Source organism: Amphiura filiformis, chromosome 18 (genome assembly GCF_039555335.1).
Source record: "Amphiura filiformis chromosome 18, Afil_fr2py, whole genome shotgun sequence".
Classification (NCBI taxonomy): domain Eukaryota; kingdom Metazoa; phylum Echinodermata; class Ophiuroidea; order Amphilepidida; family Amphiuridae; genus Amphiura; species Amphiura filiformis.
The window spans coordinates 6,880,219-6,887,731 of NC_092645.1; the positions used below are offsets into that span (position 1 = coordinate 6,880,219).

Sequence of the window (7,513 nt, forward strand, 5' to 3'; positions counted from 1 at the left end):
TTCGACTAACTTACCCCCATGTGTCTTTCGATCTATTACCATTCGCACCCTTGCTGCCTTGATCTCCTGGTATCAATGTGTATTCTTGGCTGAAAATATAAATGGTTTCTTGTAATATTCATCATAATCAACATCTTTAATCGTCAACATCTGACTAATCATTGTATGCATGAAATGTTCATGTTCACTGGTTCGCTTGATTGTGCATTACGTTTCACTACCTGAAGAAAATTTAAATTCCCTAATGAGGTTAGTATCAGTCAATGAGTTGATCAGATCACCAGGTTGTCATTATAGCTAGAGGCACTATATTACACATGGATCAATGAGTTACATAAAAATGACCGTGTGTGGTATTTAGTTCCCAGAAAGTGAGTTTTGCTTTTGTAATTTGTGGTTAAATTTTGATCCCTCATTTTAAAAGTTATTACCATCGATTTGTTTGAAAAAGGAGGTGAGACATGATCAATTCTGTTCAGGTGAAACCTAATGTGACCCAAAGATCAGATATAAGCACATTGTCAAAAACACCAAGGGAAGTATAAGATCTAACATAATGCTAATTAAAGTACAGATATCGTATTTCATTTTAATGAAGTAAGCTACCATTTCTTCTGCCCTTTCTGCATATAAATTCAATCCAAACAATTCCCACTGATCGCTTTTCAAACTCTTATACTACCATCACGTCTTTGCATAGACAAATCAGTAATTTGTCTTAATATGTTAAGTAATGACGTAATGTGCACTGCAAAAGATCACAACTCAACAGTTGAGTAAAAATTACTCAACATTGAGCTCATAATCACAACTCAACAAATGAGTAAAAAATTACTCAACATTGAGCTCATATTGATAAATATTACCCAACATTGAAGGTAATATCTATTAAAATGAGCTCAATATTTAGAGAATAAGAGATAGGATTTTGTCTTTTGCCTATCCAGTATCGTGTCATAATGGATGGGCTGACCAATATTTTGAGTAGTGGATGCCGGCGCAGCCGGTATCCACTACGATGAAAATATTGATGTAGCCCATCCATTATGACACGATATCTTTTTTCAGAAAAAATTAAAGTTACTTTTGTGAGGACATCCCCGCTGTTTTAAATGAACGAAACCGTCACAAACATCTAAGACGCCGAACCGCGTTCTTAATTCGCGAACATGTATTACGCTAACGCGTATTGAAGTTGAGGTGCATTGAGGTGCAGCAAGAGTGCCGCCGTTGCGTGGCGCCGCGCGCCCTGCCTAATATCACTATCCACTATTGTGTGATAATATACACCAGAAAACCAATCAAATTACGTGAATACTTTACAAGACACACCCACTGAACAATAATGACTATTATTTACTCAATTTGAGTAATGTTTTATTCATTTTGTTGTGTTGTGACCTTTTTACTCAAGTTGAGTAAAATATTTCTAAGAGTGTGTGCTTTTGTGACTTTACGTGACCGGAAGATGTGACTTTATTGAAACGCGCAGTAAAAACCCAAATCAAGTGTAGAATACCTACCCATAATCCAAGTCATCGTCAAAAATTTGGCTAATCTGGCCATCAGTGGAACGCCTTACCAAAGGTCTTCGTGAAGGTAAAGTTGACGCTTTGTTTTGGTCGCTGGATCTGGGCTTAGGGATAGGTCTCCTGGTAAGAAAAAATGGTGTGGATTCAGATAGCAACGCTAGCACAGTATTCTATGTGGACCTGAGAGCACATCAGACACACCAAATTGTATTTTGAATACGAGGAATGTCCTTCTGATATCAAATAATTTTGATTTTAGTTTGAAATTCGCGATATAATACTAATTTTGAAATATTAGAAATTTATATTATTTGATAGTTTTGATATTTAATAGTTCTCGAATTAAACTTTATAAATATAATAATACCAAGAGTAAACTTGTATGACACCATCACTACAGATAAAGTTCTCAACTAAAAAGGAGCAGAAATAAATTTAAATGTAGTGAATCTTGGTATTTAAACCATCATTCGATACAGCACTGTTTCGTTTAGGTGTTGGCACACCTACACTCCTCGGTCGAATGAGAGCACAAGCAAAATATACAGGGCTGGTGGACCAAAAAACACAGCATGAATATAATTTTTCCCAAAAAGACTTTCAGGTCTTTTGGGGAAAAATGTATATCTTCAATACAAAAGGTCAAAAGTTTCAAATGATGGACGGCTTTTCCTCTTGCAACTACCCAGCAAACACAAAACGTTTTCGACATCATTTTCAAAAGGTTATAAAAGGTTGTCAGAAAACGTTTAAATGTCGGGTTATATAAAGGGTATATTAAGAGTATAAAACGTTTTCATAACCTTAAAAACATTTTTGATAATCTACTGCTCAGCAAACAAAAATGATTTACAGAAAACGTTTAAATGTCGGGTTATATAAAGAGTATAAAACGTTTTAATAACATACCATATTATAAACAGAATGTTATTTTGGGGTTGAAAAAATATTTTGCGAAAAACGTTTGCCCAAAATATTTTCAATAACGTTTTAAAAACGTTTTCATGACCTTTATGTAACCCGACATTTAAATGTTATTAAAAGGTTTTGAAAAAAAAACATTTTAAGAACATTTCTGTGTTTGCTGAGTTCAAATATTTTAACATAATGTTATTTAAGTATTGACACACTATTTGGCAAAAATGTTTGCAAAAATAGTTTACAATAACATTTTTGAAAACATTTAAAAATATTGTTGTAGTGTGTTTTCATACAAAACGTTTTAAAACGTTATCATGACCTTTATATAACCCGACATTTTAATGTTATTAAAACGTTTTACCTAAACCAAAAGCCAAAATATAACTTATTTAAAACGTTTTTAAAACGTTTTTGTGTTTGCTGGGTAAGCTCTTCATAATGGTCGTGATTCAACACGTCGAGATCTGAGTCGTATAGACGAAGATTTGGTCGGCCATCTTTGGGTCCCCGCAACACCAAAAAGCCGCTTAAAAATCGATGTTAGATTCTTTTGTGTTGTAAACTGTCATTATTCTTTTGTCTACGTGTAACAAGGGTGATAGAATGCAGTTTAAAATACCCTCCATTATTTCACATTTTAGGTGAGATTGAGCCGACGGGGACCCAACTTTGGCAGCCATTAAGGTATAGGAATGCGTGAAATTGGATTCGTCTATATCTGTAAATTAATGACATGATGCACTGCGACCGGTCTTCGCGAGGAAAGAGTAAACACTCTATCGCTCGATCTATCTAGGATGTTCAAATCCTAGTCAAGGATGACAATGATGACAATTCTTCTTTGCTCGCCGCAGGGAAAAGTACGATCTTTTAATTACCTTGTTTGGTCATCCGGTGGTGACAATATATTTTGTTGTCTTGGTGGTAAAACTGGAGCTCCATTGGGGCTAGATGGTACGACAGCATTCATTTTCATGTAACCATCACTAGTATAAAAAAAAAAGCAATAAGAACGTGAAACATGTTAACATTTTCTATAGCAGTCATACCAAAACACCATCTAGACATCTAGACATGGGTCGGTTTTGCTCCAAAGCAAGGCCTATGTCCAAAGGGATTTGAAGTACTTTGAACTTGTTCATAGGATATATAGACTCACAGCTCTGACATTCTACTGTATCATGATAGTGCAGTATCGTGATGTTTTCTCATTAGGGACCGTAAAAAATTATCTGGGCCCCCTTTTCAGATCTCAAAAATTTCAGAGCCCCTTTTTGACATGAAAATTATGGGTCAACCCCATAAAAAGCATATAAACTCAATTTTCCCAGTAAAATTGGTTGTCATTTTTTTCAGGGCCCTCTTAGGAGGGTCAAAACTTTTAAGGCCCCCCTTTTTTTTTTTTTCCCCCTAACAAGTGTTTGTGAACGATCCCTTAACGAATAATACGTCAGATTTATTAATGATGTTTATTTTGAGTGAGGCGTTAATTGAGTAAATTGCAATCTGAGTAAGTGTTAAGTTTGTAATGACATTACTGAATAATTAGCAGGTATGTTAGCATATCACGGACACTAACAAAGGTGCTAAAGTCTGAATTTTTATGATTTTTACGATCCTCCGGATGAGCAAATCACTAAATGGGCCTTCGAGTGAAGACCAGAGCGCAAGAAGACCGTCCACTTGGCCCCTTAACATGTATACACTAAAGTTGCGTATAGTTTCGTATTGTTTAGTAATGTTTTATACATGTTCATGGGCCAAAACAAATCTTTCACAACCTTTCATGATGTTTTCACCCTGGAACATGTATTAAACATTATAAAACCCTAAGAAACTATACGTAACTTTAGTGTATACATGTTGAGGGGCCAAGTGGACTTACGGTCTTCTTGCGCTCAGGTCTTCAAGTGCTTTTTGAGGGATGTTGTTTTTTAAGATAATTATTTATAAACTGTTTATAAAATATCAGCCTTACCTGCGGGCTCCTTTAGCAGGCCCAATGCCAATATTCACATATTCCCTGTGAAACAAACAAACAAAACTTTAGTATTCGGATCGAGAAGTTGTAAAATCAAGGGCAAGGTTAACTGTTAAGGGGTCGGTCACCCATCTTTGCACAATATTTTTTGTGGGGCCTGAGAGGACATCAGGCATATTGAATTGAATTCTTAATACGAAGAATGTCCTTCTGATATCAAATAATTTTGATTCTTGAAATTCGCGATATAATACAAATTTCATGGCAAATTATTAAGGGATCGGATAACAACGTTTGTACAGTATATTTATAGGACATGAGAGCATATCAGACATATCGAATGAGGAATGACTATCTGATATGAAATAATTTTGAATTTTGAAATTGGCGATATGATACACATTTTATATGTTTTATGGAAAATTATTAAAAATTGATGTATTTTTTTAATTTTCATATTAAACAGTCCTCGAAGTAAAATTTATAAATCTAATGATACATATCATACTGCAGTTACTGTCCGTTTTCCTATACACAATACACAGTGCTCTCACCATTGACGCGTGACCCTACAAATGATGTATGTTGGGAGAATGGACACTTGCCTAGTTAACATCACTGTGTGAAAAATAACCAGCCAATATTTTATTTATTCTCCAAAACTTCTAGCAAATATATTTCTCTAACATGACCTAAAATTACAGCTAGGTTAGATGTTCAGAAATGGTCGTACTTTTGTAAAATATGAGTGAGGGCAAGGCATAGCTAGCCAACTCCCCGTGTTATTTGAATGGAGATTTGACCGAAAATATTGGTATCGGACCGCTCACTTCTGAAGGATGCCACAAAAAACCCGGTAAAAGCTACATTTAAATTATTCTAAATAGGTTCTAGAAAATAAAGTTTTGTAACATGTCCTAAATTTTTAGCTAATTTAGGTGTTTGGAGAGGGTCGTACTTTTGTGTTTTAGGAAGGACATGTAAACGACAGATAACACCAAAAATATGAAGAAATTATTTCTAAACCGTGTTAAGTCAAAAATCATTATGTTGCTCATTTTCAAGAATGCTGGTTTACAAAAAGCACGACATTGTCTGATTTCGTGAACAAAGCCACACATAACATTGTTTCCTTTCGTTTCCTTTGTAATCGGTTACCCAACTGAAGCTATGAATACCAGTTTTATTGCGATATCGCACATGAAAACAGTCACTTGTGCACAACCAGAGAAGATCCGATTTAATCAGTTGAGCTGTTTCAATGAGTGTTATCTTGGTTTAATAGCTTTTAATGGGGTTAAGTCCTGCAAAGGTCGAGATGAATTCTACTGTAGACATGACTGCATCATGTGTAGCTGGGGATAAAGGCCGACAATTATTTGAAAAGTTTGACCTTTTGTATTGAAGGTATACAGTGTTGTTCCAAAAGGACCTAATTTTTAACAATAAGAGCATTTTTAATATGACGGATGAAAAAGAGGAGTTTCCCCTTCGTATGACGAGGATTTAAATAATACGACAATATTCTTACGTTTTATTTTAAACGGGGCTTGATCGGAGGTGGTGACTGCTTCAGTCGGTCATCCATCTCTTGATATTGCTCAGTGGTAAGGATTTGCACTGTCTGTGGTGGCTTAGGGTAGTCTTCTATTGCCCATGGGTACAGTGGGATTGACGAGGCAGGTCGTACGGGGAGCTTACAGTAGTCAGGAAAGAGCCATGAAGCGTGGAATGGCGTGACTGGAATTATCATCGTGTAACGAAAAACGGGTTGCTGTGTATCTGGATGATACAAAGGTAATGTTATTATACGTTAATAAAGTCTGCACAAAAGGTAACGCAGCTGTTATAATTACGCCTATAGCTTTAGAACTGTTAATCGTTTTCATAATATTTCAACATAAAAAGAAGGATCATTTATTTACGCGCATTTTGATACCCTGTTTGTTCAATTTTGTTCAATATTAACAACACAGCAGTGTTTTCAAAGTAAAATACCCGAATTTAAAAGGTGCAGCTATTTGTATTGATTTGAAGTCAGCGCGAAGATAATGGAGGGTTATACCAGAGAAGATGATAAAAGAGGAGGTCGCTCGCTGCCCACATCAAATAAATAATGTGTGCATCCGCCTATTGATGGAAACAATGATCTAATCCGATTGATCAACTAATACGATAAGTGGCTTTGCGAGTCACGACTGTCTAGCTCTAAACGACGCATGCCCGGATATCAATTTGTTACGTCAGTTGACCGCGAAATATAATTTCTGTATTGTTTGGCATGACTGGCTGCTAAGTTTGACCCGAGATCCCTGTGAAAAAGACCCGCATTTTGGATCCAAATAGCATTTTTGGACACGTTTGGACACAAAACGGGAGTATATGGAGAAACTGACACGAGTTTGAATTACTGATTACACTGGTTTTAAGTTTCCGTAAACTGCCGCAAATATTCAAATAGTTATCATTTAAATTTCTTTTCATTTGACCTTATATTAATTTGACTAGAAAATTAATTATGCTTGACTTTCCATAACTTAACAATTTTTTGATTTTTTTAATGGGAGTTGCGATATATATAATGCTTTTTCACTCGTTTAAAAATCATGGTCACCCTGGTTAGTATTATTTTTTATAAAGAAAAAAGCATGATTTGACTGCAAAATTGGGACTTTAACGATGTACTTCCGTGTGTGGAATATTTTCTCCACTAGAGAGAACTACCAAATTAGACGAGCGTGTGGCGGATGAACAGATTACCACAAAGGAAGTTTCAAGTGGTGTTTTAAGTACCCCAAACAAAGAAAAGTGAATAGAGGTTACTGTGGGTAATCGGATTATATGTTCGAGCGATCTCCTCTTTTCTCATCTTCTCTGGTTATACGTGCCACAATGCTCTTGTGTAATACCCATTGATCGCTGTAAACTGCAACTTTTTAATTCAGGTGTTTTACTTTAAAAGCACTACTGTGTTGTTAATATTGAGCGACATTTGACAAATGGGGTATCAAAATGCGCGTAAGTAAATTATCCTTCTTTCTATGTTTAAGGGGGTACTACACCCATTGGATTTTTTTGC

The 7,513-nt window shown here is 35.6% G+C and overlaps 1 long non-coding RNA gene across 1 annotated transcript in view; it reads right to left on the bottom strand.

Annotated features, from left to right (window-relative positions):
- Positions 1-3,411, bottom strand: part of LOC140139354 (uncharacterized) — a 7,676-nt gene extending 4,265 nt beyond the window's left edge. The window contains exons 1-3 of the long non-coding RNA XR_011857092.1: positions 3,332-3,411; positions 1,524-1,652; positions 15-89 (exon numbers count right to left, since the gene is read on the bottom strand). This is a non-coding gene — a long non-coding RNA (uncharacterized lncRNA). The remainder of the gene's footprint in view (positions 1-14; positions 90-1,523; positions 1,653-3,331) is intronic.
- Positions 3,412-7,513: the final 4,102 nt, after the last annotated feature.